Genomic DNA, 11343 nt, shown 5'->3' with positions numbered 1-11343 from the left:
TGGAGATTCCTTAAAAAACTGAAAGTAGAAGTAGCATAAGATCCAGCAATATCAGGTATTTATTTGATGAATATGAAAACACCAGTTCAGAAATATCTGCGCATCCCCATGTTCACTGCAGCACTATTCACAATAAACAAAATATGGAAAACAGCCCAAACCCCTATCGACAGCTCTCTAGATAAAGAAGTTGTGGTAGTACAATGGAATACTGCTCAGCAATCAAAAAAGATAAACTCATGCCCTATGTGGCAACATGGATGGAGTTGGGAGGGATTATGCTAGCCGAAGTCAGAAGGGAAAAGATAAATATTGGATGCTGTCACTTGTTTGTGGAATATAGAGAAACCAAACAAAGTTTCAAGAAAAAGAACAAAACTTGCAAGGTGAGCATAGATCTGAAGCATACAGCAGCGGGGAGGAATGGAGCAGGGTCAAAACAGGGGAGGAAAATCACAAAGAACTATGGTGATGGATTATAGGTGCTATGGTTGTGAAAGATCTATGGGGACTATTCCTGAGGAGAGAAATCAAATACTGTGCAAAAATTAACAACGATGTAAGAAATAAATAAATTTAATAAAGACAAAAGGTGTTGTGGTATTTAGACTCATGAAATACTACTTAGCTAGCAAAAAAGATGAGCTCAAGTCATTTGCAATATATGGATGGAAACATAGGGGATGTGCTAAAATAAGTCAGAAAGTGAAAAATAATTACTGGATGGTTTCTCTTCTATGTGGCATATAAATACAAAGCAAACAAAATAACCGAACACAACAAAAATGACTCGTAGACTGAGAAATGGTGGTTACCATAGGGACAGGGGAAGGAAGACAGGAGGCAAAGGTAGAGGTGGTCAGTCTGGTGGTGTGAAGGGTGCGCGAGCTTTGGTGGTGGGTGTGGAAAGGCATATGCCCAGGTTGAGGTGAGCAGTGGTACTCCAGGAATTTATATATTGTTGTAAACCAATGGTAAAGCAAAACAATTTTCTTAAAAACTTTTGACAACTCAATGGAATAAAAAGAAACAGTACCAAAGGGCAAAATATTTGCAGACTAATGTTAAAGCCTCTGTATTTGTCTTGCTGGAACAGCCTCTCCTCTCTGCGCAGACTGCAGCCTGCCCTGCAACCCTCCTCTGGCCCCAGGACTCCTCCAGCTCCACCAGCCACACTGTTGCACTATTGGTGATTAATGTATTCTGCTGGTGGCATCTCTTCTTCTGCTCTCTTGAAGTCCTGTTTCTCTCTTGCATTCATATTGAATTTTCAAATGTTTGGGTCTCATGTCTCAGCTTAGGTTGCATGCCAAGTGTATGGATGGGAGGGTCCCCTGGAGTCCCATGGGTGTCACAGACCTAGAATAGTGTTCTGGTCTTGGCAGGGACCCACAGAATCATGATTTTCTTCTTTAATTTTATTTTGTTAGGTCTCTGTGGCCCTGGCCTCTCAGTTTCTGCTCTCTATTCCCATCCAAGCAGATCCTTGTTGTTTTGGAAATGTATGTTTTAAAATCTTTACCACTCCTTATAGGGAGGGCTATTGCTAGAGCATATACTTTTTAACCAGAGCTTTTCATGTTATCATCATTGCTTTCAACAGCACTTGCATTTGGCTATCTTTGGGGTGTCATTTTCCACAAAGAAACCAAGTGTTCACGCATAAAAATTATTATGCATGTTTCAATGAAGATAGCAGATAATCATTTTAGAGGAGCAGCTGTTGACTGTTGTGTGCACAAGTTTAGCAACTTCCTCCCTCTAGGCAGCCTCAAGGATGCCATGTTCTAACTTTTGACTCAGGAAATGGCAAATGCTACTGTGTCATGGACCTGTGAATAACCAAACTGTGGGGGTGGAAGCCATGAATGCCAAGAGCCTCTCAGATGTCATTTAAGGTCTGTCCCAGCTAGCTTGCTCCAAAAGCAGCCTCAAAAACATCTACTTCTTCCTTCTCCTTTCCTATACTTCTTTTCCCTATTTTCAACTGCTTACCCGAGACATAATACACCCATTTAAAGTGTATGATTCAATATACTGTATTAATAGAGTCGTGGAAACACAACAATCGATTCTAGAACATTTTCATTTACCCCCAAAAGGGAGAGTGTGCTCATCAGCAGTCATTCCATCTCTAATACTTGCCCAAAGCTTTGGATGATCACAGATCTACTTGCCATCTCCGTAGATTTGCCTATTTTCACATTTCATAGTATGGAACTATGGCTTTTTTGGTCTGGCTTCTTTCACTTAACATAATGTTTTTGTGGTTCATCCAGGTGGTAACCTGTGTCAGTATTTCATCTCTTTTTGTGGTTGAATAATATTACATTGTATGGACAGACTGTATTTTATTAATAAATTTACTAGTTGATGGATCCTTCGGTGATTTCTGTTTTTTGTTTATTATGAATAATGCAGTTAAGAATATCTTTGTGTAAGTTTTCCTGTGGACGTATGGTCTTTGGGGCATATGCCTAAGAGTGGAATTGTTGCATCATACAATAACTTTAAGTTTGATAACAGAAATTATTTTAACAGCAGTTGTACCATTTTACAACCCTGCCAGGATTCCTCCACGTCACTTGTGATCTCTGGTCTCTTTGCCCTGTCTCGTTGACCACAACTGCCAGCATCTTAGGTTTCTCTGGCTTCCTGCTTCCTTCCTGGCTTCCTTCCAATGTCAATCTGGAGTGGGGTGAGCATGGAGGGACTTCATCCTGGGGACCAGGAAGGGCAGGGGCTCGGGCAGGGCAATCTCTGGCTTCTGAGCTCTGGCTGGTGTGGGACAGCATTGCCTGATTTTTTTCTTCAATAGCTCCACTTGATGAGCCACATAGAACCCCTTATATATCCAGGGCTCTCCACGTTAGCTGAGCACCCTAACCTGGAAGAAGTTGGGGAAACCCTCCAACTTTTCTTAGCTCCTTCTTACAATCTTCAGGTGGGAAGGGGTGCAATTTAATTTTGCTTTTTCTCCCTCACAGCAGTGAAATCTGACTCTCTTGTACAGGGTGATCTTCTCTTGTCTTTGTGGGACTCCATGTGATGGGCCCTCTAGTCTTCACTCTTGATATAGTAAATGAGAACAAAAAGAACTAGAAACCCTTCACTCTCTGACATATCCCATCTTTCAAACCATTGCCTTCCCACAAAATCATGTTTGCATGCCAGAGGCAGACTATTAATTTCCTCATTCTTTTCTTTTGCTTTCTTTTTGTAACAAATGTGAGTCTCGAATGAATGAATGCATTTGACTAAGATGAAGATTATATAGTCAGGAAGGCAAAAGATTAATAATTAATAATTTCAACGTACTCTTATCACATTGCTATCATTTCAGGGTTGGCCAATTTATTTTAGCCCATGACCCATTGCCTGAAAGATCTGCCTAGCTTTAATATTGTAGTTTGTATTATGATTATAGATCTTTTTCCAAATATAAGTTAATGTATTATGACTAAATATATCTTTAATTATGAAAGTATTTCATGAATAAATTATCATTGCAAATAAAATTCAGGTAAAGTTAAAGTCCCTCTTAAATGCCACCTCCAATTCCAAGACCCCTGAGTGGTAACTATGCCTACCTCATTTCCATTACACCTTTTTCTAGATTTACCCTTACGTATTTCTATATTGATACAACTACCTGTAGAAGTTAGCTTTCTTTCTCTATAAATGTTATTACTCTTTGTACATTGTTTTGCAGCTTGCCTACTTATAAATTGTTTTGAAGGTCTTTCCATATTGGTGCAGGTATCTTTACTTCCTTTCCCACAGTATAGAAATACCACAGGTTATTAAGCCAGTTCCCTATTAATGGCATGTAAATTGATTTTTTTACTGTTATAAACTGTGATTCAGGGAACATTCTGGTACATAACTTTTTCTGCACATATGCAATGTGCAACTCTGGAGGGGAAAAGTTGGGTCAAAGGGTATTCAGGTTTAACATTTTAATATATACTACTGTGGAGGATCGTGACCCAGCTGCCTTCCTGGAGGTCTAGACCTAGATCACACTATTGAATATGCTGCTTAAGAATTGCACGTGTCCTAAATCCTCCATCCTAGGAGATTGTGATACTCCTCCGTTCCCTTGAGAATCATTGATTTATATTTCAGTATGAGCGTAATCATTGTGTTTTCTCAACCAGAGAAATCTACGTTTAAAGGCTTATTTCTAATTGTGGAATAAAGCATGTTGTTTTCTGTTGAAGTAATTTCAGGCATCAATGAGCAAGTAAGGGAGGAATTTTGGGGTATGTGAGCTTTACTATGCCTTGACATTACTCTGTCTTGGTTGCTGGTTCTCTGTGAGGCACACAGAAGACCTTTTCTTTTTCTTTGGTCCTCCATATGCCTGGGGAGCTGGGTCCACTCTCAAGTTTGACCCAGATGGGAGGACCTCAGAAGCTAGATCTTAACTCTTACTTTCTGGTTTCTCTTTGCAGAAGACTGTAGTGTGCCTTGCAGGACACAGGCTTCCAAGACACGTGGGGATGAGTCCAGTAGCTGGGAAGCCTGAGAGTCCCAGGAGGCGAGGAGGGCCAGGGTCAGTCACACACCTGGTGGGCAGGGCACCATCAGCTTGCAGCCTGGAGATCAGTTAAAGGGTACAGAGTCAGGTCTTCTGGAGAAGCAATGGTAAAGCAGAGTATGAGGTTGGCTGAGGAGGAAGGAGGCTGTGAACACCACAGTGGCCCTCGGCCTCATTCATCCTTGGGTACTGACTGCCTGACTTGGTCGGGTGAGAGGCAGAGGAGTGAAGGTTCTGAGAATCAAGGACCAAATGTCTCATCTCCGGCTTTCATAGGAATTTGTCCTGAAACAATGTCCACAGGTCTTCTTCCTCCTCTTCCCACACCTTGCTCTGCCCAGCTTGTCACTACTCCCTGATTATTTTCATCAGTAGACAGTAAGTCTGCAGGCCAGGAAATCTAGTCTCTGAGGGCATAGTACCACCCTCCCCCAAGATAATGGTAGATTGTAAAACCCTCAGGATCTCTCCCTCCTAACCATGGAAGTTGGGAATACACTGAAGATCTGATATTGACCTCTGGATTCTGAGAGAAAAGGGAGCACTTCTGTGGATCAGCTGTTACTGCCTGACCATGAGGATGACATTTATTACCTGTATCTCAGGCAGACCTTTGCACTAAATCAAATTATGGCCTTATGCCCAGTGATGCTATGAATAAATGACAGCCTCAAATTTTCCATTGTGAATCCCTTGTGCATGCCTTTACTTCCAGAAAAGAAAGCATGTTTTGGCTCAGGATGGGATCCCAAAACAGAAATTAGGGCAGAATTACTTATATGTGAGTTTTATCAAGAACATAAGCAAAATACATAGATATCTCACTTCTGTGTTGTGAGTGTCACTTGTATGAGAGAAATACCAGTGTTCTTTGGCCTCCATTGGGACATAATGAGAAGAATCTAAAACACTATGAAAAGCTGTACTTCTTTGGAATGTTCAGTATCTAGGTGCAGGAGTTACTTATATGTGACTTTGCTCAAGAAAGTAATTAAGGTATAGGGCCAGACAACAGATCAACATGGCAGCAGGGAAATGCTGCGAGTAAGTCCTCCCATAGAAAAAAAGTTAATAGGGAGAAAAAGCGGCAGATTCCTGGGACAACCAGTACACAGAAGATAAACGAGCAACTCCGGCAATCTGCCCGAAGAGGAAAGTTGCCATAAAAGAGGATGAAAAGCGATGAAAGCTCAGCTCAACCCTGCTACTCTCCCCCACCCACAAAGCCAGCACACTCTGACCAACAGAAAGAAAACAACAACAACAACAACAACAACAACAACAACGAGAACAAACTACAGATCAAGTGGACTGTGAGTGGAAAGGAACTATTGCAGGCACCGCACCCCACAAACTGTGGAGAACCATGTGAGAATCACCATACAGGAATCACCATGGAGGTGAGCGAATGGCTCCGGGTGCCATTAGAAGAAGATAAGGACTCCACGGAGAGCAACAAATAGCCCAAGGCCGGCCAGTACGCTTGTGTGGACAAGCGCATACTGGAAAAGCATACACGGATCACAGCTGCCCAGGTCCCTGTGCCCGCAACCTAGGTTTGTGGGGAGACACGTGGGAACCGTCACTGAGGTGAATGACCCTCACTGAGTAATCAAAAGCCAGGCTCTCGGGCACGGGAGCAGGGTGCAAAAGGTGCCATTTCCGCGGACACTGAACTGGGCTACTGCTGTGTCTCAGATATGAGGGCTTCAGAACTGAGATCCAGGGCTTGAAATTCAGGGTGTGGGATCCCCACGACGTGCAGCACAGGGGAAGACACAGCATCCCACGCCATTGAGCCATTCCACACCACCCCCACTCAGTTCCCTGGAGACCCACCGGGAAAAAGCCCAGCTCTGGAAGGATACTAGGAAAGAGATCTGGCACCACGTAGTGATCAGAACAAACTTCCTAATTGTTGGAAGCTGGGGTTTTCAAAAGCACCCTCTGGCTCTGAGAGGGAGCGGGCCATGCAGACAGGGGGTAAGAAGGGAAACAAGGCGTGGAGTAAGACTCCATTCTGGAACTGAGAGCTAGGCACTGGATTCAGGGCATGGGATGTGTCATAATAGTGGGCACTACACAGGGTGACAGCCATCGTTTTGGATCTGAGACCCTGAGATTGAGAACTAGAGCACAGAATTCAGGGCACGGGATCCACACAGCTGTGGGCACAGCACTGGGTGAACACGGGGCAGACACAGCACCCAGTGTGAGCAATAGTCCCTGTGTCGAGGTGCTCCCAGAAAGGTGCTTCCCTCTCCGTTTCTCAGAGAATAACAGGGGAAAAGCACAGGTCGGCAAGTACAGGTCTCTAGCACCACCTAGTGACCAGAGCAAAATCACCAACTAACTGATTCCTGGCTGGAACTGAGTAAATATGGAGGGAGGGAACTGTAAGAGACCTTGCCCAGCAACATAGCCAGAGCATCAACACCCTGGTGGAGTTTTGACCTCCCAGTGCTGCTCTCAGTCTGGTAAACAGTTCTTGACACTCCTAAAGGAGCAATCCAAAGAGATGCCTGCCAACACCAGTGGCACAATGTCCCAATGCATGGAACAAATTAGAAAGCAAACAGCAGGGAGAAGGAAAAATACAAATAACCAAGCAAGCCCACAGAAGAAGGACACACTACAAAAAGAAAATCAGTCACCAGAGCTCAACGATGACATGGAAGAACTTCTCTGCCTGTCAGATAGACAATTTAGAATCATTATGATTAAAAAGTATTATGAGATGAGACAAATAATCAATTAACTGAAGAATGAAACTGAGACCTTAAGAAAGGAAATAAAAGAAAAAGAAGAGACCAAAGATTACTGGAGGAGACCAAGAGCTCTTGGAAAAGCATTGAAAACAGAACCAAGGAAATGGAAGAATGGATCAGTACTCTTGAAGATACAGAAATAGAAAGAATAAAAAAGAGAAAAAGAGAGAGAAGAATAAGAATACCCTTAGACAATTATCAGACTCCATGAAAAGAGGAAATATGTGAGTTATAGGCATTCCAGAAGGTGAGGCGAGAGAGACAAAAGATCTTAGAAATTATTCAAGGAGATAGTTGAAGAAAACTTCCCAAGCATGAAAAAGGAGATGAATATAGACATACAAGAAGCAAGAAGAACACCGAATTACCACAATGAAAAGAAAAATACAGCAAAACACATAATAGTAAAGCTTGCAAGAGTCCAAGACAAAGAAAAAATAATGAAACTGGCAAGGGGGAAGAAACAGATAACTTATAAGGGAAAATCAATCAGGTTAACCTCAGACTTCTCCGAAGAAACACTGAGGGCTAGAAGAGAATGGAGCAACATATTCAGTAAACTTCAAGACAGCAAATGCCAACCAAGAATACTTTACCCTGCAAAGCTCTCCTTCCTCTACGAAGGAAAGATACGGACCTTCTCAGACAAACAGAAACTCCAGAAATTCATTACAACTAAACCCCTACTCCAAAAAATTCTACAAGAAGTCCTAAAGCCAAAATCATCAGAGGAATGATCAAGAAGAACAGAATAAAGCAAATGGAATATTATTCAGCAATCAAAAAAGATAAACTGGGCCTCCCCGGTGGCACAGCGGTTGAGCGCTGGGTTGTGCAGCGCCGGTTTGATCCCCGGCCACTGGGTGAGGGTCCCACAAGGTGAGCGCAGACCTCTCCTGCCACCTGCTGCTCCCCTCAGCAGTGTACTTCGGTCCCTCTGCCTGCTCTGCTCCCCGCTCTGGCTCTGGTGAATTCTCTCACCCTCCAGCGCTTCTGACTACCCAGTGCTTGTATAAAAAAAATGATAAACTCATGTCATTCACAGCAAATATGCTCAGTGAAATAAGCCAGAAGGAAAAAGAAAAAATATCGGATAGTTTCACTTATAGCGGGAATATAGGGGAACCAAATAAGACATCAGTGTAAAAAAATAATAACAGTACAAAACACAACAAAGCAAAAACGGACAATTATAAACCAGAGACATCCTGCAGGGGAGGAGGAGGGAGAGGGATCAGAGGGAGGGAGGCAGGAGCAGGGGACTGAGGTGATGGTGCATTGGTGAAAGAAACTCTTATGGGGACTACACCTGAGGGGGTGGGGAGGAAGCAAATATTGTTTAAAAATGAACAATGATGTAACAAAATAAAAAAAATACAAAAAATAAGATGTACAACTTGATTTTGGAAATATATATATATTATATAATTTTTTTTCTTATACCCTCTATACTTATTTAATCTGGACCCAGAGATGCAAACTCATTTAAAGGTATTGTTCAATTTTTCACATTTGCATATTCATTTTTATTTTTCCCCTGTTGCTGTAACATATTATCACAATTTAGCAGTCTGATAAACAAAGATATATGTTTTCCAGGTGTATCAGTCAGAAGTCAACTAAAATCAAAGTATCTGAAGGTTGTTTTCCTGTCTGGAGGATTAGGGGAGGATTCATTTCCTTATACCGGTTGCTGACAGAGTTTAGATCCATGTGGTTGTAGGACTGGTATCCCCATTCTTGGTTGGCCTTCAGCTGAGGGCTGTTCTGGTTTCTAAGACGCCTGCATTTGTGGGATCCTGGTCTCCTTTTTGGCATAAGGTAAACTCAGAGATGCTGGAGATTGGGGTTTGAGGGTGTGGGGCACCATTAATCTGCCTGTCTCCCATCTTGCCTTTCATTTTTTGATAATCACATTTCAAGACTGATGACCTTTTTCCCAGAGAGGGAAGATGAGAGGAAGAGTAGGTGTGCACAGTCCTGCTTATCACTTATAGCATCTCTAAACAACGGGCTTTTCCTTGCATAGTCCATCTTTTTGCTCTTAAAGTATGTAAGTGGGCCAACCTTGTCTCTTCTCGCGTTGTCCAGCCCAGTTATTACTTGGGTAGCCTCCTTCTTAGAAAGTTGAACCTGACTGAATTCTACTTCTTCGACACATGACAAGCCAGAGACTTTTCTGGGACATCTGCAGGTTCCTATGATTTCTCAGGCTTGGTGATCCTACATCTGCATATTAAGGATCCCACTCTCTCCTGCCCACAAATCCCTGGATGTAGAACTCTACTTCTCAAGAACATTGCTCACATCATTATTTCTGTGGACTCTGACCCACAATGTCACCTGCTTTCTCTTCTATTCTCTTAATTTCTACTCCATTATTTAATTGGCAACTAAGAAATATCTCTAGATCGCAAGACAGTTTTGGCACCCTTTGGATACATGCTAATTCACCAAAAACCGCTTCTGATGTAAGCAAGTTCTCATCTTGTAGAGGGACAGTGGTTTCACTGTGGTGTCCTGGTAAGATGGGTTGTCTGTTTTTCACATCTAGAGACTCAAATTGAGTGTGGTGAACTACAAGTCATATGCAAGTGGGGTGGCTTACCTTTTGGGGTAAACTGTCTCCTCTGTTTTTCGCATGGATGCCTGCATCAGCCTGTGTGCACTCTCTGTCTACAGCTACATAGCACCCACTTCTGTGTGGCAGGCTGATGGCACAGCCGACAAAGCAGAGAAAACCTGAAACTGTGTAAAATAGTAAAAGTGCAAAGTCACCTTTTATGTCTAGAGTATTAAACAGTTCTGGCAAGCAGCTAGCTGCAATGTGAACCATACTTAAAATATTCATTTGATGTAGTTTCTTAACACCTCTTTGATTTAAATAATATGGAGAAAAGCGGGGGTGGAGGTGGGGGATGATTGAAAACAAGCCTGAAGATTAAATCTTGTCCATGGACACAGGAGGACTGCCTGGCACCCGAGATGCCTGTGCACAAGTTAGTCTCATCCTGGGAGCTCCTGCAACCATAGCACAGAAAAGCTGCAAACACTTCATTTGGCAACACGCGGTGAAGTGGCCACAGCACCCTGGGGAGGGCCAGCTTCACAGTGTTCGTCTGCCAGCTTTTGGCAAGTTGGCCATTCAGTCAGTGAATGACACCTTCAACAATTTGTGTTTTGGAGAATTAACTTTCTCTGACTTGATTTTCAGCAAATTGCTACAGCCCATAACTTCTATCCCAAGGGACTTAGTAAGGAATTTCTTCTGAACAAGTACTCTGCAATTCCTGTACAGAATTTCTGTGACTACCATTTTTAGCTATTTCTTTAAGAAGCTAGCTTGACCATCCTGATTTTTTTGGCAGGTCCCATATCATCCTGCGCTCTGGCCTCCCAGATGAACTGTCTCAGGTGTCACCCTCTAGGGTCACCCACCTCCTGAGTTCTGGAGGGCCACCTGGTGACCCCTTTGTGTTTCTCAGGTAGCAGCGCTTCTTCTTCCTCAGTGGGAGACTAGGTATTTTGTGATGAGAATTTAATGTCTTTAAATTCTATTTTCCTAAGCCATGCGATTGTATTTATCCTGTGGAATAGAGACATCTCCTTCCCCAAAGTCTGGAGCAGATGCTGCTTTGACTTTCTTGTCCTCTTCTATCGGGGACTCTAGGCTGTCAGCGTCACTTCTTGAGGCTCCATTACTTGGACTTCATAGCCTGCTCTCCCTTGTCGGTGGGCACGAGGCAGCCTCCTGCCTTGCGGGTTCCCTGTCTTCATCAATGTGGCTTTCGTGGCCTGCTGAGGATCGGGCCAGTGCTGAGCTTCCCTCTTGCAGGACACTGACAAATTGTCTGTGTCCCCTCACTGTCCTGTCTGACCCTGGCAAGTGCAGTGGATTGTTTGGGGAAAAACCTTTGTCTGAGCACTCAGCCTAGGAGACCCTCCTACTAGGCAACTGCTTTGTTCCTCTCCTGCATCCACACTGCAGGTGTGGTCCTGTGTTTCCGCCTGCCTTCTGGAATCCTAGTGCTT

The sequence above is a fragment of the Talpa occidentalis genome, unplaced genomic scaffold (assembly GCF_014898055.3).
Source record: "Talpa occidentalis isolate TD23 unplaced genomic scaffold, MPIMG_talOcc4v2.1 talOcc4.3, whole genome shotgun sequence".
Lineage (NCBI taxonomy): Eukaryota > Metazoa > Chordata > Mammalia > Eulipotyphla > Talpidae > Talpa > Talpa occidentalis.
Note: the sequence above shows the minus strand (reverse complement) of the source record.